The 22,207-nt window shown below is 40.5% G+C and overlaps 37 non-coding genes and 47 pseudogenes across 37 annotated transcripts; all 84 read right to left on the reverse strand.

Annotated features, from left to right (window-relative positions):
• Nucleotides 1-208: 208 nt before the first annotated feature.
• Nucleotides 209-327, reverse strand: LOC143506154 (5S ribosomal RNA). Its single transcript, XR_013128138.1, has one exon. It is a non-coding gene; the product is annotated as a 5S ribosomal RNA (ribosomal RNA).
• Nucleotides 328-454: 127 nt separating this feature from the next.
• LOC143506080 (5S ribosomal RNA) lies at nt 455-573 on the reverse strand (annotated as a pseudogene).
• Nucleotides 574-787: 214 nt separating this feature from the next.
• On the reverse strand, nt 788-906 carry LOC143506155 (5S ribosomal RNA). The gene has a single exon (XR_013128139.1). It is a non-coding gene; the product is annotated as a 5S ribosomal RNA (ribosomal RNA).
• Nucleotides 907-1,033: 127 nt separating this feature from the next.
• LOC143506081 (5S ribosomal RNA) lies at nt 1,034-1,152 on the reverse strand (annotated as a pseudogene).
• A 214-nt stretch (nt 1,153-1,366) lies between these two features.
• Nucleotides 1,367-1,485, reverse strand: LOC143506156 (5S ribosomal RNA). The gene has a single exon (XR_013128140.1). It is a non-coding gene; the product is annotated as a 5S ribosomal RNA (ribosomal RNA).
• A 108-nt stretch (nt 1,486-1,593) lies between these two features.
• LOC143506157 (5S ribosomal RNA) lies at nt 1,594-1,712 on the reverse strand. The gene has a single exon (XR_013128141.1). It is a non-coding gene; the product is annotated as a 5S ribosomal RNA (ribosomal RNA).
• A 127-nt stretch (nt 1,713-1,839) lies between these two features.
• Nucleotides 1,840-1,958, reverse strand: LOC143506082 (5S ribosomal RNA; annotated as a pseudogene).
• Nucleotides 1,959-2,084: 126 nt separating this feature from the next.
• On the reverse strand, nt 2,085-2,203 carry LOC143506083 (5S ribosomal RNA; annotated as a pseudogene).
• A 214-nt stretch (nt 2,204-2,417) lies between these two features.
• LOC143506158 (5S ribosomal RNA) lies at nt 2,418-2,536 on the reverse strand. The gene has a single exon (XR_013128142.1). It is a non-coding gene; the product is annotated as a 5S ribosomal RNA (ribosomal RNA).
• Nucleotides 2,537-2,663: 127 nt separating this feature from the next.
• On the reverse strand, nt 2,664-2,782 carry LOC143506084 (5S ribosomal RNA; annotated as a pseudogene).
• A 214-nt stretch (nt 2,783-2,996) lies between these two features.
• LOC143506159 (5S ribosomal RNA) lies at nt 2,997-3,115 on the reverse strand. The gene has a single exon (XR_013128143.1). It is a non-coding gene; the product is annotated as a 5S ribosomal RNA (ribosomal RNA).
• A 127-nt stretch (nt 3,116-3,242) lies between these two features.
• LOC143506085 (5S ribosomal RNA) lies at nt 3,243-3,361 on the reverse strand (annotated as a pseudogene).
• A 214-nt stretch (nt 3,362-3,575) lies between these two features.
• On the reverse strand, nt 3,576-3,694 carry LOC143506161 (5S ribosomal RNA). The gene has a single exon (XR_013128145.1). It is a non-coding gene; the product is annotated as a 5S ribosomal RNA (ribosomal RNA).
• A 127-nt stretch (nt 3,695-3,821) lies between these two features.
• Nucleotides 3,822-3,940, reverse strand: LOC143506034 (5S ribosomal RNA; annotated as a pseudogene).
• A 107-nt stretch (nt 3,941-4,047) lies between these two features.
• Nucleotides 4,048-4,166, reverse strand: LOC143506162 (5S ribosomal RNA). The gene has a single exon (XR_013128146.1). It is a non-coding gene; the product is annotated as a 5S ribosomal RNA (ribosomal RNA).
• Nucleotides 4,167-4,294: 128 nt separating this feature from the next.
• On the reverse strand, nt 4,295-4,413 carry LOC143506086 (5S ribosomal RNA; annotated as a pseudogene).
• Nucleotides 4,414-4,627: 214 nt separating this feature from the next.
• Nucleotides 4,628-4,746, reverse strand: LOC143505964 (5S ribosomal RNA). Its single transcript, XR_013128102.1, has one exon. It is a non-coding gene; the product is annotated as a 5S ribosomal RNA (ribosomal RNA).
• A 128-nt stretch (nt 4,747-4,874) lies between these two features.
• LOC143506036 (5S ribosomal RNA) lies at nt 4,875-4,993 on the reverse strand (annotated as a pseudogene).
• A 214-nt stretch (nt 4,994-5,207) lies between these two features.
• On the reverse strand, nt 5,208-5,326 carry LOC143505965 (5S ribosomal RNA). Its single transcript, XR_013128103.1, has one exon. It is a non-coding gene; the product is annotated as a 5S ribosomal RNA (ribosomal RNA).
• A 128-nt stretch (nt 5,327-5,454) lies between these two features.
• On the reverse strand, nt 5,455-5,573 carry LOC143506037 (5S ribosomal RNA; annotated as a pseudogene).
• Nucleotides 5,574-5,680: 107 nt separating this feature from the next.
• Nucleotides 5,681-5,799, reverse strand: LOC143505958 (5S ribosomal RNA). Its single transcript, XR_013128096.1, has one exon. It is a non-coding gene; the product is annotated as a 5S ribosomal RNA (ribosomal RNA).
• A 129-nt stretch (nt 5,800-5,928) lies between these two features.
• LOC143506088 (5S ribosomal RNA) lies at nt 5,929-6,047 on the reverse strand (annotated as a pseudogene).
• A 214-nt stretch (nt 6,048-6,261) lies between these two features.
• On the reverse strand, nt 6,262-6,380 carry LOC143506163 (5S ribosomal RNA). Its single transcript, XR_013128147.1, has one exon. It is a non-coding gene; the product is annotated as a 5S ribosomal RNA (ribosomal RNA).
• Nucleotides 6,381-6,507: 127 nt separating this feature from the next.
• LOC143506038 (5S ribosomal RNA) lies at nt 6,508-6,626 on the reverse strand (annotated as a pseudogene).
• A 107-nt stretch (nt 6,627-6,733) lies between these two features.
• On the reverse strand, nt 6,734-6,852 carry LOC143505976 (5S ribosomal RNA). The gene has a single exon (XR_013128114.1). It is a non-coding gene; the product is annotated as a 5S ribosomal RNA (ribosomal RNA).
• Nucleotides 6,853-6,979: 127 nt separating this feature from the next.
• On the reverse strand, nt 6,980-7,098 carry LOC143506090 (5S ribosomal RNA; annotated as a pseudogene).
• A 108-nt stretch (nt 7,099-7,206) lies between these two features.
• On the reverse strand, nt 7,207-7,325 carry LOC143505970 (5S ribosomal RNA). The gene has a single exon (XR_013128108.1). It is a non-coding gene; the product is annotated as a 5S ribosomal RNA (ribosomal RNA).
• A 127-nt stretch (nt 7,326-7,452) lies between these two features.
• On the reverse strand, nt 7,453-7,571 carry LOC143506016 (5S ribosomal RNA; annotated as a pseudogene).
• Nucleotides 7,572-7,697: 126 nt separating this feature from the next.
• On the reverse strand, nt 7,698-7,816 carry LOC143505990 (5S ribosomal RNA; annotated as a pseudogene).
• Nucleotides 7,817-7,924: 108 nt separating this feature from the next.
• Nucleotides 7,925-8,043, reverse strand: LOC143506164 (5S ribosomal RNA). The gene has a single exon (XR_013128148.1). It is a non-coding gene; the product is annotated as a 5S ribosomal RNA (ribosomal RNA).
• Nucleotides 8,044-8,168: 125 nt separating this feature from the next.
• On the reverse strand, nt 8,169-8,287 carry LOC143506146 (5S ribosomal RNA; annotated as a pseudogene).
• Nucleotides 8,288-8,640: 353 nt separating this feature from the next.
• On the reverse strand, nt 8,641-8,759 carry LOC143506165 (5S ribosomal RNA). The gene has a single exon (XR_013128149.1). It is a non-coding gene; the product is annotated as a 5S ribosomal RNA (ribosomal RNA).
• A 127-nt stretch (nt 8,760-8,886) lies between these two features.
• On the reverse strand, nt 8,887-9,005 carry LOC143506018 (5S ribosomal RNA; annotated as a pseudogene).
• Nucleotides 9,006-9,131: 126 nt separating this feature from the next.
• On the reverse strand, nt 9,132-9,250 carry LOC143505991 (5S ribosomal RNA; annotated as a pseudogene).
• A 108-nt stretch (nt 9,251-9,358) lies between these two features.
• Nucleotides 9,359-9,477, reverse strand: LOC143506166 (5S ribosomal RNA). The gene has a single exon (XR_013128150.1). It is a non-coding gene; the product is annotated as a 5S ribosomal RNA (ribosomal RNA).
• Nucleotides 9,478-9,604: 127 nt separating this feature from the next.
• LOC143506091 (5S ribosomal RNA) lies at nt 9,605-9,723 on the reverse strand (annotated as a pseudogene).
• Nucleotides 9,724-9,849: 126 nt separating this feature from the next.
• On the reverse strand, nt 9,850-9,968 carry LOC143506092 (5S ribosomal RNA; annotated as a pseudogene).
• Nucleotides 9,969-10,179: 211 nt separating this feature from the next.
• LOC143506168 (5S ribosomal RNA) lies at nt 10,180-10,298 on the reverse strand. The gene has a single exon (XR_013128151.1). It is a non-coding gene; the product is annotated as a 5S ribosomal RNA (ribosomal RNA).
• Nucleotides 10,299-10,425: 127 nt separating this feature from the next.
• Nucleotides 10,426-10,544, reverse strand: LOC143506093 (5S ribosomal RNA; annotated as a pseudogene).
• Nucleotides 10,545-10,758: 214 nt separating this feature from the next.
• LOC143506169 (5S ribosomal RNA) lies at nt 10,759-10,877 on the reverse strand. Its single transcript, XR_013128152.1, has one exon. It is a non-coding gene; the product is annotated as a 5S ribosomal RNA (ribosomal RNA).
• A 127-nt stretch (nt 10,878-11,004) lies between these two features.
• On the reverse strand, nt 11,005-11,123 carry LOC143506094 (5S ribosomal RNA; annotated as a pseudogene).
• Nucleotides 11,124-11,231: 108 nt separating this feature from the next.
• On the reverse strand, nt 11,232-11,351 carry LOC143505974 (5S ribosomal RNA). The gene has a single exon (XR_013128112.1). It is a non-coding gene; the product is annotated as a 5S ribosomal RNA (ribosomal RNA).
• A 127-nt stretch (nt 11,352-11,478) lies between these two features.
• On the reverse strand, nt 11,479-11,598 carry LOC143506033 (5S ribosomal RNA; annotated as a pseudogene).
• A 126-nt stretch (nt 11,599-11,724) lies between these two features.
• On the reverse strand, nt 11,725-11,843 carry LOC143505992 (5S ribosomal RNA; annotated as a pseudogene).
• A 108-nt stretch (nt 11,844-11,951) lies between these two features.
• LOC143506170 (5S ribosomal RNA) lies at nt 11,952-12,070 on the reverse strand. Its single transcript, XR_013128153.1, has one exon. It is a non-coding gene; the product is annotated as a 5S ribosomal RNA (ribosomal RNA).
• Nucleotides 12,071-12,197: 127 nt separating this feature from the next.
• Nucleotides 12,198-12,316, reverse strand: LOC143506095 (5S ribosomal RNA; annotated as a pseudogene).
• A 126-nt stretch (nt 12,317-12,442) lies between these two features.
• On the reverse strand, nt 12,443-12,561 carry LOC143506096 (5S ribosomal RNA; annotated as a pseudogene).
• A 214-nt stretch (nt 12,562-12,775) lies between these two features.
• On the reverse strand, nt 12,776-12,894 carry LOC143506171 (5S ribosomal RNA). Its single transcript, XR_013128154.1, has one exon. It is a non-coding gene; the product is annotated as a 5S ribosomal RNA (ribosomal RNA).
• Nucleotides 12,895-13,021: 127 nt separating this feature from the next.
• On the reverse strand, nt 13,022-13,140 carry LOC143506097 (5S ribosomal RNA; annotated as a pseudogene).
• Nucleotides 13,141-13,354: 214 nt separating this feature from the next.
• Nucleotides 13,355-13,473, reverse strand: LOC143506173 (5S ribosomal RNA). The gene has a single exon (XR_013128156.1). It is a non-coding gene; the product is annotated as a 5S ribosomal RNA (ribosomal RNA).
• A 127-nt stretch (nt 13,474-13,600) lies between these two features.
• LOC143506098 (5S ribosomal RNA) lies at nt 13,601-13,719 on the reverse strand (annotated as a pseudogene).
• Nucleotides 13,720-13,827: 108 nt separating this feature from the next.
• LOC143506174 (5S ribosomal RNA) lies at nt 13,828-13,946 on the reverse strand. Its single transcript, XR_013128157.1, has one exon. It is a non-coding gene; the product is annotated as a 5S ribosomal RNA (ribosomal RNA).
• A 127-nt stretch (nt 13,947-14,073) lies between these two features.
• Nucleotides 14,074-14,192, reverse strand: LOC143506019 (5S ribosomal RNA; annotated as a pseudogene).
• Nucleotides 14,193-14,318: 126 nt separating this feature from the next.
• LOC143505994 (5S ribosomal RNA) lies at nt 14,319-14,437 on the reverse strand (annotated as a pseudogene).
• Nucleotides 14,438-14,545: 108 nt separating this feature from the next.
• LOC143506175 (5S ribosomal RNA) lies at nt 14,546-14,664 on the reverse strand. Its single transcript, XR_013128158.1, has one exon. It is a non-coding gene; the product is annotated as a 5S ribosomal RNA (ribosomal RNA).
• Nucleotides 14,665-14,790: 126 nt separating this feature from the next.
• On the reverse strand, nt 14,791-14,909 carry LOC143506100 (5S ribosomal RNA; annotated as a pseudogene).
• Nucleotides 14,910-15,035: 126 nt separating this feature from the next.
• LOC143506101 (5S ribosomal RNA) lies at nt 15,036-15,154 on the reverse strand (annotated as a pseudogene).
• Nucleotides 15,155-15,368: 214 nt separating this feature from the next.
• Nucleotides 15,369-15,487, reverse strand: LOC143506176 (5S ribosomal RNA). Its single transcript, XR_013128159.1, has one exon. It is a non-coding gene; the product is annotated as a 5S ribosomal RNA (ribosomal RNA).
• A 127-nt stretch (nt 15,488-15,614) lies between these two features.
• Nucleotides 15,615-15,733, reverse strand: LOC143506102 (5S ribosomal RNA; annotated as a pseudogene).
• A 108-nt stretch (nt 15,734-15,841) lies between these two features.
• On the reverse strand, nt 15,842-15,960 carry LOC143506177 (5S ribosomal RNA). The gene has a single exon (XR_013128160.1). It is a non-coding gene; the product is annotated as a 5S ribosomal RNA (ribosomal RNA).
• A 127-nt stretch (nt 15,961-16,087) lies between these two features.
• Nucleotides 16,088-16,206, reverse strand: LOC143506020 (5S ribosomal RNA; annotated as a pseudogene).
• A 126-nt stretch (nt 16,207-16,332) lies between these two features.
• On the reverse strand, nt 16,333-16,451 carry LOC143505995 (5S ribosomal RNA; annotated as a pseudogene).
• A 108-nt stretch (nt 16,452-16,559) lies between these two features.
• Nucleotides 16,560-16,678, reverse strand: LOC143505921 (5S ribosomal RNA). The gene has a single exon (XR_013128060.1). It is a non-coding gene; the product is annotated as a 5S ribosomal RNA (ribosomal RNA).
• Nucleotides 16,679-16,805: 127 nt separating this feature from the next.
• LOC143506103 (5S ribosomal RNA) lies at nt 16,806-16,924 on the reverse strand (annotated as a pseudogene).
• Nucleotides 16,925-17,050: 126 nt separating this feature from the next.
• On the reverse strand, nt 17,051-17,169 carry LOC143506104 (5S ribosomal RNA; annotated as a pseudogene).
• A 214-nt stretch (nt 17,170-17,383) lies between these two features.
• Nucleotides 17,384-17,502, reverse strand: LOC143505922 (5S ribosomal RNA). The gene has a single exon (XR_013128061.1). It is a non-coding gene; the product is annotated as a 5S ribosomal RNA (ribosomal RNA).
• A 127-nt stretch (nt 17,503-17,629) lies between these two features.
• LOC143506105 (5S ribosomal RNA) lies at nt 17,630-17,748 on the reverse strand (annotated as a pseudogene).
• A 107-nt stretch (nt 17,749-17,855) lies between these two features.
• On the reverse strand, nt 17,856-17,974 carry LOC143505959 (5S ribosomal RNA). Its single transcript, XR_013128097.1, has one exon. It is a non-coding gene; the product is annotated as a 5S ribosomal RNA (ribosomal RNA).
• A 127-nt stretch (nt 17,975-18,101) lies between these two features.
• LOC143506106 (5S ribosomal RNA) lies at nt 18,102-18,220 on the reverse strand (annotated as a pseudogene).
• A 107-nt stretch (nt 18,221-18,327) lies between these two features.
• LOC143505923 (5S ribosomal RNA) lies at nt 18,328-18,446 on the reverse strand. Its single transcript, XR_013128062.1, has one exon. It is a non-coding gene; the product is annotated as a 5S ribosomal RNA (ribosomal RNA).
• Nucleotides 18,447-18,574: 128 nt separating this feature from the next.
• LOC143506107 (5S ribosomal RNA) lies at nt 18,575-18,693 on the reverse strand (annotated as a pseudogene).
• Nucleotides 18,694-18,907: 214 nt separating this feature from the next.
• On the reverse strand, nt 18,908-19,026 carry LOC143505966 (5S ribosomal RNA). Its single transcript, XR_013128104.1, has one exon. It is a non-coding gene; the product is annotated as a 5S ribosomal RNA (ribosomal RNA).
• A 128-nt stretch (nt 19,027-19,154) lies between these two features.
• Nucleotides 19,155-19,273, reverse strand: LOC143506039 (5S ribosomal RNA; annotated as a pseudogene).
• A 214-nt stretch (nt 19,274-19,487) lies between these two features.
• LOC143505967 (5S ribosomal RNA) lies at nt 19,488-19,606 on the reverse strand. Its single transcript, XR_013128105.1, has one exon. It is a non-coding gene; the product is annotated as a 5S ribosomal RNA (ribosomal RNA).
• Nucleotides 19,607-19,734: 128 nt separating this feature from the next.
• Nucleotides 19,735-19,853, reverse strand: LOC143506040 (5S ribosomal RNA; annotated as a pseudogene).
• Nucleotides 19,854-19,960: 107 nt separating this feature from the next.
• Nucleotides 19,961-20,079, reverse strand: LOC143505961 (5S ribosomal RNA). The gene has a single exon (XR_013128099.1). It is a non-coding gene; the product is annotated as a 5S ribosomal RNA (ribosomal RNA).
• Nucleotides 20,080-20,208: 129 nt separating this feature from the next.
• On the reverse strand, nt 20,209-20,327 carry LOC143506108 (5S ribosomal RNA; annotated as a pseudogene).
• Nucleotides 20,328-20,541: 214 nt separating this feature from the next.
• On the reverse strand, nt 20,542-20,660 carry LOC143505924 (5S ribosomal RNA). Its single transcript, XR_013128063.1, has one exon. It is a non-coding gene; the product is annotated as a 5S ribosomal RNA (ribosomal RNA).
• Nucleotides 20,661-20,787: 127 nt separating this feature from the next.
• Nucleotides 20,788-20,906, reverse strand: LOC143506109 (5S ribosomal RNA; annotated as a pseudogene).
• A 108-nt stretch (nt 20,907-21,014) lies between these two features.
• Nucleotides 21,015-21,133, reverse strand: LOC143505925 (5S ribosomal RNA). The gene has a single exon (XR_013128064.1). It is a non-coding gene; the product is annotated as a 5S ribosomal RNA (ribosomal RNA).
• A 127-nt stretch (nt 21,134-21,260) lies between these two features.
• LOC143506021 (5S ribosomal RNA) lies at nt 21,261-21,379 on the reverse strand (annotated as a pseudogene).
• Nucleotides 21,380-21,505: 126 nt separating this feature from the next.
• Nucleotides 21,506-21,624, reverse strand: LOC143505996 (5S ribosomal RNA; annotated as a pseudogene).
• A 108-nt stretch (nt 21,625-21,732) lies between these two features.
• On the reverse strand, nt 21,733-21,851 carry LOC143505927 (5S ribosomal RNA). The gene has a single exon (XR_013128066.1). It is a non-coding gene; the product is annotated as a 5S ribosomal RNA (ribosomal RNA).
• A 126-nt stretch (nt 21,852-21,977) lies between these two features.
• Nucleotides 21,978-22,096, reverse strand: LOC143506111 (5S ribosomal RNA; annotated as a pseudogene).
• Between the last annotated feature and the right edge of the window lie 111 nt (nt 22,097-22,207).

Genomic DNA, 22,207 nt, shown 5'->3' on the forward strand with positions numbered 1-22,207 from the left:
ACAATGCAAAGATTATCTAATTATAACAAGAACAAAACCTGAACAACAGAAATTGCTAGTTTTTTTGCAGAACACATTTAAGCTTGCTAATTGAATGTAAACAGCAACTCAACTATAAAAGTCACACAGCACCTGGTATTCCCAAGCTGTCTCCCATACAAGTATTAACCTGGCCCAAACCTATTTAGCTTGATAATTAAATCTAATAGGCTTACAGCACCTGGTATTCCCAGGTGGTCTCCCATCCAAGTACTAACCAGGCCCAAACGAGCTTAGCTTCCGAGGTCAAATGAGATCGGGCGTTTTCAGGCTGGTGTGGCCGTAAGCCGTAAAACAATGCAAAGATGACCTATTTATAATGAGAGCAAAACCTGAACAACAGACATTGCTAGTTTTTTTTGCAGAACACCTTTAAGCTTGCTAATTGAATGTAAATAGCAACTCAACTATAAAAGTCACACAGCACCTGGTATTCCCAAGCTGTCTCCCATACAAGTATTAACCTGGCCTAAACCTATTTAGCTTCCTAGGTCAAATGAAATCGGGCGTTTTCAGGCTGGTGTGGCCGTAAGCCATAAAACAATGCAAAGATGATCTAATTATAACAAGAGCAAAACCTGAACAACAGAAATTGCTAGTTTTTTTGCAGAACACATTTAAGCTTGCTAATTGAATGTAAACAGCAACTCAACTATAAAAGTCACACAGCACCTGGCATTCCCAAGCTGTCTCCCATACAAGTATTAACCTGGCCCAAACCTATTTAGCTTGATAATTAAATCTAATAGGCTTACAGCACCTGGTATTCCCAGGTGGTCTCCCATCCAAGTACTAACCAGGCCCAAACGAGCTTAGCTTCCGAGGTCAAATGAGATCGGGCGTTTTCAGGCTGGTGTGGCCGTAAGCCGTAAAACAATGCAAAGATGACCTATTTATAATGAGAGCAAAACCTGAACAACAGACATTGCTAGTTTTTTTTGCAGAACACCTTTAAGCTTGCTAATTGAATGTAAATAGCAACTCAACTATAAAAGTCACACAGCACCTGGTATTCCCAAGCTGTCTCCCATACAAGTATTAACCTGGCCTAAACCTATTTAGCTTCCTAGGTCAAATGAAATCGGGCGTTTTCAGGCTGGTGTGGCCGTAAGCCATAAAACAATGCAAAGATTATCTAATTATAACAAGAGCAAAACCTGAACAACAGAAATTGCTAGTTTTTTTGCAGAACACATTTAAGCTTGCTAATTGAATGTAAACAGCAACTCAACTATAAAAGTCACACAGCACCTGGTATTCCCAAGCTGTCTCCCATACAAGTATTAACCTGGCCCAAACCTATTTAGCTTGATAATTAAATCTAATAGGCTTACAGCACCTGGTATTCCCAGGTGGTCTCCCATCCAAGTACTAACCAGGCCCAAACGAGCTTAGCTTCCGAGGTCAAATGAGATCGGGCGTTTTCAGGCTGGTGTGGCCGTAAGCCGTAAAACAATGCAAAGATGACCTATTTATAATGAGAGCAAAACCTGAACAACAGAAATTGCTAGTTTTTTTGCAGAACACATTTAAGCTTGATAATTAAATCTAATTGGCTTACAGCACCTGGTATTCCCAGGTGGTCTCCCATCCAAGTACTAACCAGGCCCAAACGAGCTTAGCTTCCGAGGTCAAATGAGATCGGGCGTTTTCAGGCTGGTGTGGCCGTAAGCCGTAAAAGAATGCAAAGATGACCTATTTATAATGAGAGCAAAACCTGAACAACAGACATTGCTAGTTTTTTTTGCAGAACACCTTTAAGCTTGCTAATTGAATGTAAATAGCAACTCAACTATAAAAGTCACACAGCACCTGGTATTCCCAAGCTGTCTCCCATACAAGTATTAACCTGGCCTAAACCTATTTAGCTTCCTAGGTCAAATGAAATCGGGCGTTTTCAGGCTGGTGTGGCCGTAAGCCATAAAACAATGCAAAGATTATCTAATTATAACAAGAGCAAAACCTGAACAACAGAAATTGCTAGTTTTTTTGCAGAACACATTTAAGCTTGCTAATTGAATGTAAACAGCAACTCAACTATAAAAGTCACACAGCACCTGGTATTCCCAAGCTGTCTCCCATACAAGTATTAACCTGGCCTAAACCTATTTAGCTTCCTAGGTCAAATGAAATCGGGCGTTTTCAGGCTGGTGTGGCCGTAAGCCATAAAACAATGCAAAGATTATCTAATTATAACAAGAACAAAACCTGAACAACAGAAATTGCTAGTTTTTTTGCAGAACACATTTAAGCTTGCTAATTGAATGTAAACAGCAACTCAACTATAAAAGTCACACAGCACCTGGTATTCCCAAGCTGTCTCCCATACAAGTATTAACCTGGCCCAAACCTATTTAGCTTGATAATTAAATCTAATAGGCTTACAGCACCTGGTATTCCCAGGTGGTCTCCCATCCAAGTACTAACCAGGCCCAAACGAGCTTAGCTTCCGAGGTCAAATGAGATCGGGCGTTTTCAGGCTGGTGTGGCCGTAAGCCGTAAAACAATGCAAAGATGACCTATTTATAATGAGAGCAAAACCTGAACAACAGACATTGCTAGTTTTTTTTGCAGAACACCTTTAAGCTTGCTAATTGAATGTAAATAGCAACTCAACTATAAAAGTCACACAGCACCTGGTATTCCCAAGCTGTCTCCCATACAAGTATTAACCTGGCCTAAACCTATTTAGCTTCCTAGGTCAAATGAAATCGGGCGTTTTCAGGCTGGTGTGGCCGTAAGCCATAAAACAATGCAAAGATGATCTAATTATAACAAGAGCAAAACCTGAACAACAGAAATTGCTAGTTTTTTTGCAGAACACATTTAAGCTTGCTAATTGAATGTAAACAGCAACTCAACTATAAAAGTCACACAGCACCTGGCATTCCCAAGCTGTCTCCCATACAAGTATTAACCTGGCCCAAACCTATTTAGCTTGATAATTAAATCTAATAGGCTTACAGCACCTGGTATTCCCAGGTGGTCTCCCATCCAAGTACTAACCAGGCCCAAACGAGCTTAGCTTCCGAGGTCAAATGAGATCGGGCGTTTTCAGGCTGGTGTGGCCGTAAGCCGTAAAACAATGCAAAGATGACCTATTTATAATGAGAGCAAAACCTGAACAACAGACATTGCTAGTTTTTTTTGCAGAACACCTTTAAGCTTGCTAATTGAATGTAAATAGCAACTCAACTATAAAAGTCACACAGCACCTGGTATTCCCAAGCTGTCTCCCATACAAGTATTAACCTGGCCTAAACCTATTTAGCTTCCTAGGTCAAATGAAATCGGGCGTTTTCAGGCTGGTGTGGCCGTAAGCCATAAAACAATGCAAAGATTATCTAATTATAACAAGAGCAAAACCTGAACAACAGAAATTGCTAGTTTTTTTGCAGAACACATTTAAGCTTGCTAATTGAATGTAAACAGCAACTCAACTATAAAAGTCACACAGCACCTGGTATTCCCAAGCTGTCTCCCATACAAGTATTAACCTGGCCCAAACCTATTTAGCTTGATAATTAAATCTAATAGGCTTACAGCACCTGGTATTCCCAGGTGGTCTCCCATCCAAGTACTAACCAGGCCCAAACGAGCTTAGCTTCCGAGGTCAAATGAGATCGGGCGTTTTCAGGCTGGTGTGGCCGTAAGCCGTAAAACAATGCAAAGATGACCTATTTATAATGAGAGCAAAACCTGAACAACAGACATTGCTAGTTTTTTTTGCAGAACACCTTTAAGCTTGCTAATTGAATGTAAATAGCAACTCAACTATAAAAGTCACACAGCACCTGGTATTCCCAAGCTGTCTCCCATACAAGTATTAACCTGGCCTAAACCTATTTAGCTTCCTAGGTCAAATAGGATCGGGCGTTTTCAGGCTGGTGTGGCCGTAAGCCATAAAACAATGCAAAGATTATCTAATTATAACAAGAGCAAAACCTGAACAACAGAAATTGCTAGATTTTTGCAGAACACATTTAAGCTTGATAATTAAATCTAATAGGCTTACAGCACCTGGTATTCCCAGGTGGTCTCCCATCCAAGTACTAACCAGGCCCAAACGAGCTTAGCTTCCGAGGTCAAATGAGATCGGGCGTTTTCAGGCTGGTGTGGCCGTAAGCCGTAAAACAATGCAAAGATGACCTATTTATAATGAGAGCAAAACCTGAACAACAGACATTGCTAGTTTTTTTTTGCAGAACACCTTTAAGCTTGCTAATTGAATGTAAATAGCAACTCAACTATAAAAGTCACACAGCACCTGGTATTCCCAAGCTGTCTCCCATACAAGTATTAACCTGGCCTAAACCTATTTAGCTTCCTAGGTCAAATGAAATCGGGCGTTTTCAGGCTGGTGTGGCCGTAAGCCATAAAACAATGCAAAGATGATCTAATTATAACAAGAGCAAAACCTGAACAACAGAAATTGCTAGTTTTTTTGCAGAACACATTTAAGCTTGCTAATTGAATGTAAACAGCAACTCAACTATAAAAGTCACACAGCACCTGGCATTCCCAAGCTGTCTCCCATACAAGTATTAACCTGGCCCAAACCTATTTAGCTTGATAATTAAATCTAATAGCCTTACAGCACCTGGTATTCCCAGGTGGTCTCCCATCCAAGTACTAACCAGGCCCAAACGAGCTTAGCTTCCGAGGTCAAATGAGATCGGGCGTTTTCAGGCTGGTGTGGCCGTAAGCCGTAAAACAATGCAAAGATGACCTATTTATAATGAGAGCAAAACCTGAACAACAGACATTGCTAGTTTTTTTTTGCAGAACACCTTTAAGCTTGCTAATTGAATGTAAATAGCAACTCAACTATAAAAGTCACACAGCACCTGGTATTCCCAAGCTGTCTCCCATACAAGTATTAACCTGGCCTAAACCTATTTAGCTTCCTAGGTCAAATAGGATCGGGCGTTTTCAGGCTGGTGTGGCCGTAAGCCATAAAACAATGCAAAGATGATCTAATTATAACAAGAGCAAAACCTGAACAACAGAAATTGCTAGTTTTTTTGCAGAACACATTTAAGCTTGCTAATTGAATGTAAACAGCAACTCAACTATAAAAGTCACACAGCACCTGGCATTCCCAAGCTGTCTCCCATACAAGTATTAACCTGGCCCAAACCTATTTAGCTTGATAATTAAATCTAATAGCCTTACAGCACCTGGTATTCCCAGGTGGTCTCCCATCCAAGTACTAACCAGGCCCAAACGAGCTTAGCTTCCGAGGTCAAATGAGATCGGGCGTTTTCAGGCTGGTGTGGCCGTAAGCCGTAAAACAATGCAAAGATGACCTATTTATAATGAGAGCAAAACCTGAACAACAGACATTGCTAGTTTTTTTTTGCAGAACACCTTTAAGCTTGCTAATTGAATGTAAATAGCAACTCAACTATAAAAGTCACACAGCACCTGGTATTCCCAAGCTGTCTCCCATACAAGTATTAACCTGGCCTAAACCTATTTAGCTTCCTAGGTCAAATAGGATCGGGCGTTTTCAGGCTGGTGTGGCCGTAAGCCATAAAACAATGCAAAGATTATCTAATTATAACAAGAGCAAAACCTGAACAACAGAAATTGCTAGATTTTTGCAGAACACATTTAAGCTTGATAATTAAATCTAATAGGCTTACAGTACCTGGTATTCCCAGGTGGTCTCCCATCCAAGTACTAACCAGGCCCAAACGAGCTTAGCTTCCGAGGTCAAATGAGATCGGGCGTTTTCAGGCTGGTGTGGCCGTAAGCCGTAAAACAATGCAAAGATGACCTATTTATAATGAGAGCAAAACCTGAACAACAGACATTGCTAGTTTTTTTTTTGCAGAACACCTTTAAGCTTGCTAATTGAATGTAAATAGCAACTCAACTATAAAAGTCACACAGCACCTGGTATTCCCAAGCTGTCTCCCATACAAGTATTAACCTGGCCTAAACCTATTTAGCTTCCTAGGTCAAATGAAATCGGGCGTTTTCAGGCTGGTGTGGCCGTAAGCCATAAAACAATGCAAAGATTATCTAATTATAACAAGAGCAAAACCTGAACAACAGAAATTGCTAGTTTTTTTGCAGAACACATTTAAGCTTGCTAATTGAATGTAAACAGCAACTCAACTATAAAAGTCACACAGCACCTGGTATTCCCAAGCTGTCTCCCATACAAGTATTAACCTGGCCCAAACCTATTTAGCTTGATAATTAAATCTAATAGGCTTACAGCACCTGGTATTCCCAGGTGGTCTCCCATCCAAGTACTAACCAGGCCCAAACGAGCTTAGCTTCCGAGGTCAAATGAGATCGGGCGTTTTCAGGCTGGTGTGGCCGTAAGCCGTAAAACAATGCAAAGATGACCTATTTATAATGAGAGCAAAACCTGAACAACAGACATTGCTAGTTTTTTTTGCAGAACACCTTTAAGCTTGCTAATTGAATGTAAATAGCAACTCAACTATAAAAGTCACACAGCACCTGGTATTCCCAAGCTGTCTCCCATACAAGTATTAACCTGGCCTAAACCTATTTAGCTTCCTAGGTCAAATAGGATCGGGCGTTTTCAGGCTGGTGTGGCCGTAAGCCATAAAACAATGCAAAGATTATCTAATTATAACAAGAGCAAAACCTGAACAACAGAAATTGCTAGATTTTTGCAGAACACATTTAAGCTTGATAATTAAATCTAATAGGCTTACAGTACCTGGTATTCCCAGGTGGTCTCCCATCCAAGTACTAACCAGGCCCAAACGAGCTTAGCTTCCAAGGTCAAATGAGATCGGGCGTTTTCAGGCTGGTGTGGCCGTAAGCCATAAAACAATGCAAAGATGACCTATTTATAATGAGAGCAAAACCTGAACAACAGACATTGCTAGTTTTTTTTGCAGAACACCTTTAAGCTTGCTAATTGAATGTAAATAGCAACTCAACTATAAAAGTCACACAGCACCTGGTATTCCCAAGCTGTCTCCCATACAAGTATTAACCTGGCCTAAACCTATTTAGCTTCCTAGGTCAAATGAAATCGGGCGTTTTCAGGCTGGTGTGGCCGTAAGCCATAAAACAATGCAAAGATTATCTAATTATAACAAGAGCAAAACCTGAACAACAGAAATTGCTAGTTTTTTTGCAGAACACATTTAAGCTTGATAATTAAATCTAATTGGCTTACAGCACCTGGTATTCCCAGGTGGTCTCCCATCCAAGTACTAACCAGGCCCAAACGAGCTTAGCTTCCGAGGTCAAATAAGATCGGGCGTTTTCAGGCTGGTGTGGCCGTAAGCCCTAAAAGAATGCAAAGATGACCTATTTATAATGAGAGCAAAACCTGAACAACAGACATTGCTAGTTTGTTTTGCAGAACACCTTTAAGCTTGCTAATTGAATGTAAATAGCAACTCAACTATAAAAGTCACACAGCACCTGGTATTCCCAAGCTGTCCCCCATACAAGTATTAACCTGGCCAAAACCTATTTAGCTTCCGAGGTCAAATGAGATCGGGCGTTTTCAGGCTGGTGTGGCCGCAAGCCATAAAACAATGCAAAGATTATCTAATTATAACAAGAGCAAAACCTGAACAACAGAAATTGCTAGTTTTTTTGCAGAACACATTTAAGCTTGCTAATTGAATGTAAACAGCAACTCAACTATAAAAGTCACACAGCACCTGGTATTCCCAAGCTGTCTCCCATACAAGTATTAACCTGGCCCAAACCTATTTAGCTTCCTAGGTCAAATGAGATCGGGCGTTTTCAGGCTGGTGTGGCCGTAAGCCATAAAACAATGCAAAGATTATCTAATTATAACAAGAGCAAAACCTGAACAACAGAAATTGCTAGTTTTTTTGCAGAACACATTTAAGCTTGATAATTAAATCTAATTGGCTTACAGCACCTGGTATTCCCAGGTGGTCTCCCATCCAAGTACTAACCAGGCCCAAACGAGCTTAGCTTCCGAGGTCAAATGAGATCGGGCGTTTTCAGGCTGGTGTGGCCGTAAGCCGTAAAAGAATGCAAAGATGACCTATTTATAATGAGAGCAAAACCTGAACAACAGACATTGCTAGTTTTTTTTGCAGAACACCTTTAAGCTTGCTAATTGAATGTAAATAGCAACTCAACTATAAAAGTCACAGCACCTGGTATTCCCAAGCTGTCTCCCATACAAGTATTAACCTGGCCTAAACCTATTTAGCTTCCTAGGTCAAATGAAATCGGGCGTTTTCAGGCTGGTGTGGCCGTAAGCCATAAAACAATGCAAAGATTATCTAATTATAACAAGAGCAAAACCTGAACAACAGAAATTGCTAGTTTTTTTGCAGAACACATTTAAGCTTGCTAATTGAATGTAAACAGCAACTCAACTATAAAAGTCACACAGCACCTGGTATTCCCAAGCTGTCTCCCATACAAGTATTAACCTGGCTTAAACCTATTTAGCTTCCTAGGTCAAATGAAATCGGGCGTTTTCAGGCTGGTGTGGCCGTAAGCCATAAAACAATGCAAAGATTATCTAATTATAACAAGAGCAAAACCTGAACAACAGAAATTGCTAGTTTTTTTGCAGAACACATTTAAGCTTGATAATTAAATCTAATTGGCTTACAGCACCTGGTATTCCCAGGTGGTCTCCCATCCAAGTACTAACCAGGCCCAAACGAGCTTAGCTTCCGAGGTCAAATGAGATCGGGCGTTTTCAGGCTGGTGTGGCCGTAAGCCGTAAAAGAATGCAAAGATGACCTATTTATAATGAGAGCAAAACCTGAACAACAGACATTGCTAGTTTGTTTTGCAGAACACCTTTAAGCTTGCTAATTGAATGTAAATAGCAACTCAACTATAAAAGTCACACAGCACCTGGTATTCCCAAGCTGTCCCCCATACAAGTATTAACCTGGCCAAAACCTATTTAGCTTCCGAGGTCAAATGAGATCGGGCGTTTTCAGGCTGGTGTGGCCGCAAGCCATAAAACAATGCAAAGATTATCTAATTATAACAAGAGCAAAACCTGAACAACAGAAATTGCTAGTTTTTTTGCAGAACACATTTAAGCTTGCTAATTGAATGTAAACAGCAACTCAACTATAAAAGTCACACAGCACCTGGTATTCCCAAGCTGTCTCCCATACAAGTATTAACCTGGCCCAAACCTATTTAGCTTCCTAGGTCAAATGAGATCGGGCGTTTTCAGGCTGGTGTGGCCGTAAGCCATAAAACAATGCAAAGATTATCTAATTATAACAAGAGCAAAACCTGAACAACAGAAATTGCTAGTTTTTTTGCAGAACACATTTAAGCTTGATAATTAAATCTAATTGGCTTACAGCACCTGGTATTCCCAGGTGGTCTCCCATCCAAGTACTAACCAGGCCCAAACGAGCTTAGCTTCCGAGGTCAAATGAGATCGGGCGTTTTCAGGCTGGTGTGGCCGTAAGCCGTAAAAGAATGCAAAGATGACCTATTTATAATGAGAGCAAAACCTGAACAACAGACATTGCTAGTTTTTTTTGCAGAACACCTTTAAGCTTGCTAATTGAATGTAAATAGCAACTCAACTATAAAAGTCACACAGCACCTGGTATTCCCAAGCTGTCTCCCATACAAGTATTAACCTGGCCTAAACCTATTTAGCTTCCTAGGTCAAATGAAATCGGGCGTTTTCAGGCTGGTGTGGCCGTAAGCCATAAAACAATGCAAAGATTATCTAATTATAACAAGAGCAAAACCTGAACAACAGAAATTGCTAGTTTTTTTGCAGAACACATTTAAGCTTGCTAATTGAATGTAAACAGCAACTCAACTATAAAAGTCACACAGCACCTGGTATTCCCAAGCTGTCTCCCATACAAGTATTAACCTGGCCTAAACCTATTTAGCTTCCTAGGTCAAATGAAATCGGGCGTTTTCAGGCTGGTGTGGCCGTAAGCCATAAAACAATGCAAAGATTATCTAATTATAACAAGAACAAAACCTGAACAACAGAAATTGCTAGTTTTTTTGCAGAACACATTTAAGCTTGCTAATTGAATGTAAACAGCAACTCAACTATAAAAACACAGCACCTGGTATTCCCAAGCTGTCTCCCATACAAGTATTAACCTGGCCCAAACCTATTTAGCTTGATAATTAAATCTAATAGGCTTACAGCACCTGGTATTCCCAGGTGGTCTCCCATCCAAGTACTAACCAGGCCCAAACGAGCTTAGCTTCCGAGGTCAAATGAGATCGGGCGTTTTCAGGCTGGTGTGGCCGTAAGCCGTAAAACAATGCAAAGATGACCTATTTATAATGAGAGCAAAACCTGAACAACAGACATTGCTAGTTTTTTTTGCAGAACACCTTTAAGCTTGCTAATTGAATGTAAATAGCAACTCAACTATAAAAGTCACACAGCACCTGGTATTCCCAAGCTGTCTCCCATACAAGTATTAACCTGGCCTAAACCTATTTAGCTTCCTAGGTCAAATGAAATCGGGCGTTTTCAGGCTGGTGTGGCCGTAAGCCATAAAACAATGCAAAGATGATCTAATTATAACAAGAGCAAAACCTGAACAACAGAAATTGCTAGTTTTTTTGCAGAACACATTTAAGCTTGCTAATTGAATGTAAACAGCAACTCAACTATAAAAGTCACACAGCACCTGGCATTCCCAAGCTGTCTCCCATACAAGTATTAACCTGGCCCAAACCTATTTAGCTTGATAATTAAATCTAATAGGCTTACAGCACCTGGTATTCCCAGGTGGTCTCCCATCCAAGTACTAACCAGGCCCAAACGAGCTTAGCTTCCGAGGTCAAATGAGATCGGGCGTTTTCAGGCTGGTGTGGCCGTAAGCCGTAAAACAATGCAAAGATGACCTATTTATAATGAGAGCAAAACCTGAACAACAGACATTGCTAGTTTTTTTTGCAGAACACCTTTAAGCTTGCTAATTGAATGTAAATAGCAACTCAACTATAAAAGTCACACAGCACCTGGTATTCCCAAGCTGTCTCCCATACAAGTATTAACCTGGCCTAAACCTATTTAGCTTCCTAGGTCAAATGAAATCGGGCGTTTTCAGGCTGGTGTGGCCGTAAGCCATAAAACAATGCAAAGATTATCTAATTATAACAAGAGCAAAACCTGAACAACAGAAATTGCTAGTTTTTTTGCAGAACACATTTAAGCTTGATAATTAAATCTAATTGGCTTACAGCACCTGGTATTCCCAGGTGGTCTCCCATCCAAGTACTAACCAGGCCCAAACGAGCTTAGCTTCCGAGGTCAAATGAGATCGGAGCGTTTTCAGGCTGGTGTGGCCGTAAGCCGTAAAAGAATGCAAAGATGACCTATTTATAATGAGAGCAAAACCTGAACAACAGACATTGCTAGTTTGTTTTGCAGAACACCTTTAAGCTTGCTAATTGAATGTAAATAGCAACTCAACTATAAAAGTCACACAGCACCTGGTATTCCCAAGCTGTCCCCCATACAAGTATTAACCTGGCCAAAACCTATTTAGCTTCCGAGGTCAAATGAGATCGGCGCGTTTTCAGGCTGGTGTGGCCGCAAGCCATAAAACAATGCAAAGATTATCTAATTATAACAAGAGCAAAACCTGAACAACAGAAATTGCTAGTTTTTTTGCAGAACACATTTAAGCTTGCTAATTGAATGTAAACAGCAACTCAACTATAAAAGTCACACAGCACCTGGTATTCCCAAGCTGTCTCCCATACAAGTATTAACCTGGCCCAAACCTATTTAGCTTCCTAGGTCAAATGAGATCGGGCGTTTTCAGGCTGGTGTGGCCGTAAGCCATAAAACAATGCAAAGATTATCTAATTATAACAAGAGCAAAACCTGAACAACAGAAATTGCTAGTTTTTTTGCAGAACACATTTAAGCTTGATAATTAAATCTAATTGGCTTACAGCACCTGGTATTCCCAGGTGGTCTCCCATCCAAGTACTAACCAGGCCCAAACGAGCTTAGCTTCCGAGGTCAAATGAGATCGGGCGTTTTCAGGCTGGTGTGGCCGTAAGCCGTAAAAGAATGCAAAGATGACCTATTTATAATGAGAGCAAAACCTGAACAACAGACATTGCTAGTTTTTTTTGCAGAACACCTTTAAGCTTGCTAATTGAATGTAAATAGCAACTCAACTATAAAAGTCACACAGCACCTGGTATTCCCAAGCTGTCTCCCATACAAGTATTAACCTGGCCTAAACCTATTTAGCTTCCTAGGTCAAATGAAATCGGGCGTTTTCAGGCTGGTGTGGCCGTAAGCCATAAAACAATGCAAAGATTATCTAATTATAACAAGAGCAAAACCTGAACAACAGAAATTGCTAGTTTTTTTGCAGAACACATTTAAGCTTGCTAATTGAATGTAAACAGCAACTCAACTATAAAAGTCACACAGCACCTGGTATTCCCAAGCTGTCTCCCATACAAGTATTAACCTGGCCTAAACCTATTTAGCTTCCTAGGTCAAATGAAATCGGGCGTTTTCAGGCTGGTGTGGCCGTAAGCCATAAAACAATGCAAAGATTATCTAATTATAACAAGAACAAAACCTGAACAACAGAAATTGCTAGTTTTTTTGCAGAACACATTTAAGCTTGCTAATTGAATGTAAACAGCAACTCAACTATAAAAGTCACACAGCACCTGGTATTCCCAAGCTGTCTCCCATACAAGTATTAACCTGGCCCAAACCTATTTAGCTTGATAATTAAATCTAATAGGCTTACAGCACCTGGTATTCCCAGGTGGTCTCCCATCCAAGTACTAACCAGGCCCAAACGAGCTTAGCTTCCGAGGTCAAATGAGATCGGGCGTTTTCAGGCTGGTGTGGCCGTAAGCCGTAAAACAATGCAAAGATGACCTATTTATAATGAGAGCAAAACCTGAACAACAGACATTGCTAGTTTTTTTTGCAGAACACCTTTAAGCTTGCTAATTGAATGTAAATAGCAACTCAACTATAAAAGTCACACAGCACCTGGTATTCCCAAGCTGTCTCCCATACAAGTATTAACCTGGCCTAAACCTATTTAGCTTCCTAGGTCAAATGAAATCGGGCGTTTTCAGGCTGGTGTGGCCGTAAGCCATAAAACAATGCAAAGATGATCTAATTATAACAAGAGCAAAACCTGAACAACAGAAATTGCTAGTTTTTTTGCAGAACACATTTAAGCTTGCTAATTGAATGTAAACAGCAACTCAACTATAAAAGTCACACAGCACCTGGCATTCCCAAGCTGTCTCCCATACAAGTATTAACCTGGCCCAAACCTATTTAGCTTGATAATTAAATCTAATAGGCTTACAGCACCTGGTATTCCCAGGTGGTCTCCCATCCAAGTACTAACCAGGCCCAAACGAGCTTAGCTTCCGAGGTCAAATGAGATCGGGCGTTTTCAGGCTGGTGTGGCCGTAAGCCGTAAAACAATGCAAAGATGACCTATTTATAATGAGAGCAAAACCTGAACAACAGACATTGCTAGTTTTTTTTGCAGAACACCTTTAAGCTTGCTAATTGAATGTAAATAGCAACTCAACTATAAAAGTCACACAGCACCTGGTATTCCCAAGCTGTCTCCCATACAAGTATTAACCTGGCCTAAACCTATTTAGCTTCCTAGGTCAAATGAAATCGGGCGTTTTCAGGCTGGTGTGGCCGTAAGCCATAAAACAATGCAAAGATTATCTAATTATAACAAGAGCAAAACCTGAACAACAGAAATTGCTAGTTTTTTTGCAGAACACATTTAAGCTTGATAATTAAATCTAATTGGCTTACAGCACCTGGTATTCCCAGGTGGTCTCCCATCCAAGTACTAACCAGGCCCAAACGAGCTTAGCTTCCGAGGTCAAATGAGATCGGGCGTTTTCAGGCTGGTGTGGCCGTAAGCCGTAAAAGAATGCAAAGATGACCTATTTATAATGAGAGCAAAACCTGAACAACAGACATTGCTAGTTTGTTTTGCAGAACACCTTTAAGCTTGCTAATTGAATGTAAATAGCAACTCAACTATAAAAGTCACACAGCACCTGGTATTCCCAAGCTGTCCCCCATACAAGTATTAACCTGGCCAAAACCTATTTAGCTTCCGAGGTCAAATGAGATCGGGCGTTTTCAGGCTGGTGTGGCCGCAAGCCATAAAACAATGCAAAGATTATCTAATTATAACAAGAGCAAAACCTGAACAACAGAAATTGCTAGTTTTTTTGCAGAACACATTTAAGCTTGCTAATTGAATGTAAACAGCAACTCAACTATAAAAGTCACACAGCACCTGGTATTCCCAAGCTGTCTCCCATACAAGTATTAACCTGGCCCAAACCTATTTAGCTTCCTAGGTCAAATGAGATCGGGCGTTTTCAGGCTGGTGTGGCCGTAAGCCATAAAACAATGCAAAGATTATCTAATTATAACAAGAGCAAAACCTGAACAACAGAAATTGCTAGTTTTTTTGCAGAACACATTTAAGCTTGATAATTAAATCTAATTGGCTTACAGCACCTGGTATTCCCAGGTGGTCTCCCATCCAAGTACTAACCAGGCCCAAACGAGCTTAGCTTCCGAGGTCAAATGAGATCGGGCGTTTTCAGGCTGGTGTGGCCGTAAGCCGTAAAAGAATGCAAAGATGACCTATTTATAATGAGAGCAAAACCTGAACAACAGACATTGCTAGTTTTTTTGCAGAACACCTTTAAGCTTGCTAATTGAATGTAAATAGCAACTCAACTATAAAAGTCACACAGCACCTGGTATTCCCAAGCTGTCTCCCATACAAGTATTAACCTGGCCTAAACCTATTTAGCTTCCTAGGTCAAATGAAATCGGGCGTTTTCAGGCTGGTGTGGCCGTAAGCCATAAAACAATGCAAAGATTATCTAATTATAACAAGAGCAAAACCTGAACAACAGAAATTGCTAGTTTTTTTGCAGAACACATTTAAGCTTGCTAATTGAATGTAAACAGCAACTCAACTATAAAAGTCACACAGCACCTGGTATTCCCAAGCTGTCTCCCATACAAGTATTAACCTGGCCTAAACCTATTTAGCTTCCTAGGTCAAATGAAATCGGGCGTTTTCAGGCTGGTGTGGCCGTAAGCCATAAAACAATGCAAAGATTATCTAATTATAACAAGAACAAAACCTGAACAACAGAAATTGCTAGTTTTTTTGCAGAACACATTTAAGCTTGCTAATTGAATGTAAACAGCAACTCAACTATAAAAGTCACACAGCACCTGGTATTCCCAAGCTGTCTCCCATACAAGTATTAACCTGGCCCAAACCTATTTAGCTTGATAATTAAATCTAATAGGCTTACAGCACCTGGTATTCCCAGGTGGTCTCCCATCCAAGTACTAACCAGGCCCAAACGAGCTTAGCTTCCGAGGTCAAATGAGATCGGGCGTTTTCAGGCTGGTGTGGCCGTAAGCCGTAAAACAATGCAAAGATGACCTATTTATAATGAGAGCAAAACCTGAACAACAGACATTGCTAGTTTTTTTTGCAGAACACCTTTAAGCTTGCTAATTGAATGTAAATAGCAACTCAACTATAAAAGTCACACAGCACCTGGTATTCCCAAGCTGTCTCCCATACAAGTATTAACCTGGCCTAAACCTATTTAGCTTCCTAGGTCAAATGAAATCGGGCGTTTTCAGGCTGGTGTGGCCGTAAGCCATAAAACAATGCAAAGATGATCTAATTATAACAAGAGCAAAACCTGAACAACAGAAATTGCTAGTTTTTTTGCAGAACACATTTAAGCTTGATAATTAAATCTAATTGGCTTACAGCACCTGGTATTCCCAGGTGGTCTCCCATCCAAGTACTAACCAGGCCCAAACGAGCTTAGCTTCCGAGGTCAAATGAGATCGGGCGTTTTCAGGCTGGTGTGGCCGTAAGCCGTAAAAGAATGCAAAGATGACCTATTTATAATGAGAGCAAAACCTGAACAACAGACATTGCTAGTTTGTTTTGCAGAACACCTTTAAGCTTGCTAATTGAATGTAAATAGCAACTCAACTATAAAAGTCACACAGCACCTGGTATTCCCAAGCTGTCCCCCATACAAGTATTAACCTGGCCAAAACCTATTTAGCTTCCGAGGTCAAATGAGATCGGGCGTTTTCAGGCTGGTGTGGCCGCAAGCCATAAAACAATGCAAAGATTATCTAATTATAACAAGAGCAAAACCTGAACAACAGAAATTGCTAGTTTTTTTGCAGAACACATTTAAGCTTGCTAATTGAATGTAAACAGCAACTCAACTATAAAAGTCACACAGCACCTGGTATTCCCAAGCTGTCTCCCATACAAGTATTAACCTGGCCCAAACCTATTTAGCTTCCTAGGTCAAATGAGATCGGGCGTTTTCAGGCTGGTGTGGCCGTAAGCCATAAAACAATGCAAAGATTATCTAATTATAACAAGAGCAAAACCTGAACAACAGAAATTGCTAGTTTTTTTGCAGAACACATTTAAGCTTGATAATTAAATCTAATTGGCTTACAGCACCTGGTATTCCCAGGTGGTCTCCCATCCAAGTACTAACCAGGCCCAAACGAGCTTAGCTTCCGAGGTCAAATGAGATCGGGCGTTTTCAGGCTGGTGTGGCCGTAAGCCGTAAAAGAATGCAAAGATGACCTATTTATAATGAGAGCAAAACCTGAACAACAGACATTGCTAGTTTTTTTTGCAGAACACCTTTAAGCTTGCTAATTGAATGTAAATAGCAACTCAACTATAAAAGTCACACAGCACCTGGTATTCCCAAGCTGTCTCCCATACAAGTATTAACCTGGCCTAAACCTATTTAGCTTCCTAGGTCAAATGAAATCGGGCGTTTTCAGGCTGGTGTGGCCGTAAGCCATAAAACAATGCAAAGATTATCTAATTATAACAAGAGCAAAACCTGAACAACAGAAATTGCTAGTTTTTTTGCAGAACACATTTAAGCTTGCTAATTGAATGTAAACAGCAACTCAACTATAAAAGTCACACAGCACCTGGTATTCCCAAGCTGTCTCCCATACAAGTATTAACCTGGCCTAAACCTATTTAGCTTCCTAGGTCAAATGAAATCGGGCGTTTTCAGGCTGGTGTGGCCGTAAGCCATAAAACAATGCAAAGATTATCTAATTATAACAAGAACAAAACCTGAACAACAGAAATTGCTAGTTTTTTTGCAGAACACATTTAAGCTTGCTAATTGAATGTAAACAGCAACTCAACTATAAAAGTCACACAGCACCTGGTATTCCCAAGCTGTCTCCCATACAAGTATTAACCTGGCCCAAACCTATTTAGCTTGATAATTAAATCTAATAGGCTTACAGCACCTGGTATTCCCAGGTGGTCTCCCATCCAAGTACTAACCAGGCCCAAACGAGCTTAGCTTCCGAGGTCAAATGAGATCGGGCGTTTTCAGGCTGGTGTGGCCGTAAGCCGTAAAACAATGCAAAGATGACCTATTTATAATGAGAGCAAAACCTGAACAACAGACATTGCTAGTTTTTTTTGCAGAACACCTTTAAGCTTGCTAATTGAATGTAAATAGCAACTCAACTATAAAAGTCACACAGCACCTGGTATTCCCAAGCTGTCTCCCATACAAGTATTAACCTGGCCTAAACCTATTTAGCTTCCTAGGTCAAATGAAATCGGGCGTTTTCAGGCTGGTGTGGCCGTAAGCCATAAAACAATGCAAAGATTATCTAATTATAACAAGAGCAAAACCTGAACAACAGAAATTGCTAGATTTTTGCAGAACACATTTAAGCTTGATAATTAAATCTAATAGGCTTACAGTACCTGGTATTCCCAGGTGGTCTCCCATCCAAGTACTAACCAGGCCCAAACGAGCTTAGCTTCCGAGGTCAAATGAGATCGGGCGTTTTCAGGCTGGTGTGGCCGTAAGCCGTAAAACAATGCAAAGATGACCTATTTATAATGAGAGCAAAACCTGAACAACAGACATTGCTAGTTTTTTTTGCAGAACACCTTTAAGCTTGCTAATTGAATGTAAATAGCAACTCAACTATAAAAGTCACACAGCACCTGGTATTCCCAAGCTGTCTCCCATACAAGTATTAACCTGGCCTAAACCTATTTAGCTTCCTAGGTCAAATGAAATCGGGCGTTTTCAGGCTGGTGTGGCCGTAAGCCATAAAACAATGCAAAGATTATCTAATTATAACAAGAGCAAAACCTGAACAACAGAAATTGCTAGATTTTTGCAGAACACATTTAAGCTTGATAATTAAATCTAATAGGCTTACAGCACCTGGTATTCCCAGGTGGTCTCCCATCCAAGTACTAACCAGGCCCAAACGAGCTTAGCTTCCGAGGTCAAATGAGATCGGGCGTTTTCAGGCTGGTGTGGCCGTAAGCCGTAAAACAATGCAAAGATGACCTATTTATAATGAGAGCAAAACCTGAACAACAGACATTGCTAGTTTTTTTTTGCAGAACACCTTTAAGCTTGCTAATTGAATGTAAATAGCAACTCAACTATAAAAGTCACACAGCACCTGGTATTCCCAAGCTGTCTCCCATACAAGTATTAACCTGGCCTAAACCTATTTAGCTTCCTAGGTCAAATGAAATCGGGCGTTTTCAGGCTGGTGTGGCCGTAAGCCATAAAACAATGCAAAGATGATCTAATTATAACAAGAGCAAAACCTGAACAACAGAAATTGCTAGTTTTTTTGCAGAACACATTTAAGCTTGCTAATTGAATGTAAACAGCAACTCAACTATAAAAGTCACACAGCACCTGGCATTCCCAAGCTGTCTCCCATACAAGTATTAACCTGGCCCAAACCTATTTAGCTTGATAATTAAATCTAATAGCCTTACAGCACCTGGTATTCCCAGGTGGTCTCCCATCCAAGTACTAACCAGGCCCAAACGAGCTTAGCTTCCGAGGTCAAATGAGATCGGGCGTTTTCAGGCTGGTGTGGCCGTAAGCCGTAAAACAATGCAAAGATGACCTATTTATAATGAGAGCAAAACCTGAACAACAGACATTGCTAGTTTTTTTTTGCAGAACACCTTTAAGCTTGCTAATTGAATGTAAATAGCAACTCAACTATAAAAGTCACACAGCACCTGGTATTCCCAAGCTGTCTCCCATACAAGTATTAACCTGGCCTAAACCTATTTAGCTTCCTAGGTCAAATAGGATCGGGCGTTTTCAGGCTGGTGTGGCCGTAAGCCATAAAACAATGCAAAGATGATCTAATTATAACAAGAGCAAAACCTGAACAACAGAAATTGCTAGTTTTTTTGCAGAACACATTTAAGCTTGCTAATTGAATGTAAACAGCAACTCAACTATAAAAGTCACACAGCACCTGGCATTCCCAAGCTGTCTCCCATACAAGTATTAACCTGGCCCAAACCTATTTAGCTTGATAATTAAATCTAATAGCCTTACAGCACCTGGTATTCCCAGGTGGTCTCCCATCCAAGTACTAACCAGGCCCAAACGAGCTTAGCTTCCGAGGTCAAATGAGATCGGGCGTTTTCAGGCTGGTGTGGCCGTAAGCCGTAAAACAATGCAAAGATGACCTATTTATAATGAGAGCAAAACCTGAACAACAGACATTGCTAGTTTTTTTTTGCAGAACACCTTTAAGCTTGCTAATTGAATGTAAATAGCAACTCAACTATAAAAGTCACACAGCACCTGGTATTCCCAAGCTGTCTCCCATACAAGTATTAACCTGGCCTAAACCTATTTAGCTTCCTAGGTCAAATAGGATCGGGCGTTTTCAGGCTGGTGTGGCCGTAAGCCATAAAACAATGCAAAGATTATCTAATTATAACAAGAGCAAAACCTGAACAACAGAAATTGCTAGATTTTTGCAGAACACATTTAAGCTTGATAATTAAATCTAATAGGCTTACAGTACCTGGTATTCCCAGGTGGTCTCCCATCCAAGTACTAACCAGGCCCAAACGAGCTTAGCTTCCGAGGTCAAATGAGATCGGGCGTTTTCAGGCTGGTGTGGCCGTAAGCCGTAAAACAATGCAAAGATGACCTATTTATAATGAGAGCAAAACCTGAACAACAGACATTGCTAGTTTTTTTTTTGCAGAACACCTTTAAGCTTGCTAATTGAATGTAAATAGCAACTCAACTATAAAAGTCACACAGCACCTGGTATTCCCAAGCTGTCTCCCATACAAGTATTAACCTGGCCTAAACCTATTTAGCTTCCTAGGTCAAATGAAATCGGGCGTTTTCAGGCTGGTGTGGCCGTAAGCCATAAAACAATGCAAAGATTATCTAATTATAACAAGAGCAAAACCTGAACAACAGAAATTGCTAGTTTTTTTGCAGAACACATTTAAGCTTGCTAATTGAATGTAAACAGCAACTCAACTATAAAAGTCACACAGCACCTGGTATTCCCAAGCTGTCTCCCATACAAGTATTAACCTGGCCCAAACCTATTTAGCTTGATAATTAAATCTAATAGGCTTACAGCACCTGGTATTCCCAGGTGGTCTCCCATCCAAGTACTAACCAGGCCCAAACGAGCTTAGCTTCCGAGGTCAAATGAGATCGGGCGTTTTCAGGCTGGTGTGGCCGTAAGCCGTAAAACAATGCAAAGATGACCTATTTATAATGAGAGCAAAACCTGAACAACAGACATTGCTAGTTTTTTTTGCAGAACACCTTTAAGCTTGCTAATTGAATGTAAATAGCAACTCAACTATAAAAGTCACACAGCACCTGGTATTCCCAAGCTGTCTCCCATACAAGTATTAACCTGGCCTAAACCTATTTAGCTTCCTAGGTCAAATGAAATCGGGCGTTTTCAGGCTGGTGTGGCCGTAAGCCATAAAACAATGCAAAGATTATCTAATTATAACAAGAGCAAAACCTGAACAACAGAAATTGCTAGTTTTTTTGCAGAACACATTTAAGCTTGATAATTAAATCTAATTGGCTTACAGCACCTGGTATTCCCAGGTGGTCTCCCATCCAAGTACTAACCAGGCCCAAACGAGCTTAGCTTCCGAGGTCAAATGAGATCGGGCGTTTTCAGGCTGGTGTGGCCGTAAGCCGTAAAAGAATGCAAAGATGACCTATTTATAATGAGAGCAAAACCTGAACAACAGACATTGCTAGTTTGTTTTGCAGAACACCTTTAAGCTTGCTAATTGAATGTAAATAGCAACTCAACTATAAAAGTCACACAGCACCTGGTATTCCCAAGCTGTCCCCCATACAAGTATTAACCTGGCCAAAACCTATTTAGCTTCCGAGGTCAAATGAGATCGGGCGTTTTCAGGCTGGTGTGGCCGCAAGCCATAAAACAATGCAAAGATTATCTAATTATAACAAGAGCAAAACCTGAACAACAGAAATTGCTAGTTTTTTTGCAGAACACATTTAAGCTTGCTAATTGAATGTAAACAGCAACTCAACTATAAAAGTCACACAGCACCTGGTATTCCCAAGCTGTCTCCCATACAAGTATTAACCTGGCCCAAACCTATTTAGCTTCCTAGGTCAAATGAGATCGGGCGTTTTCAGGCTGGTGTGGCCGTAAGCCATAAAACAATGCAAAGATTATCTAATTATAACAAGAGCAAAACCTGAACAACAGAAATTGCTAGTTTTTTTGCAGAACACATTTAAGCTTGATAATTAAATCTAATTGGCTTACAGCACCTGGTATTCCCAGGTGGTCTCCCATCCAAGTACTAACCAGGCCCAAACGAGCTTAGCTTCCGAGGTCAAATGAGATCGGGCGTTTTCAGGCTGGTGTGGCCGTAAGCCGTAAAAGAATGCAAAGATGACCTATTTATAATGAGAGCAAAACCTGAACAACAGACATTGCTAGTTTTTTTGCAGAACACCTTTAAGCTTGCTAATTGAATGTAAATAGCAACTCAACTATAAAAGTCACACAGCACCTGGTATTCCCAAGCTGTCTCCCATACAAGTATTAACCTGGCCTAAACCTATTTAGCTTCCTAGGTCAAATGAAATCGGGCGTTTTCAGGCTGGTGTGGCCGTAAGCCATAAAACAATGCAAAGATTATCTAATTATAACAAGAGCAAAACCTGAACAACAGAAATTGCTAGTTTTTTTGCAGAACACATTTAAGCTTGCTAATTGAATGTAAACAGC

The sequence above is a fragment of the Brachyhypopomus gauderio genome, unplaced genomic scaffold (genome assembly GCF_052324685.1).
Source record: "Brachyhypopomus gauderio isolate BG-103 unplaced genomic scaffold, BGAUD_0.2 sc422, whole genome shotgun sequence".
In the NCBI taxonomy this organism is placed as follows: domain Eukaryota; kingdom Metazoa; phylum Chordata; class Actinopteri; order Gymnotiformes; family Hypopomidae; genus Brachyhypopomus; species Brachyhypopomus gauderio.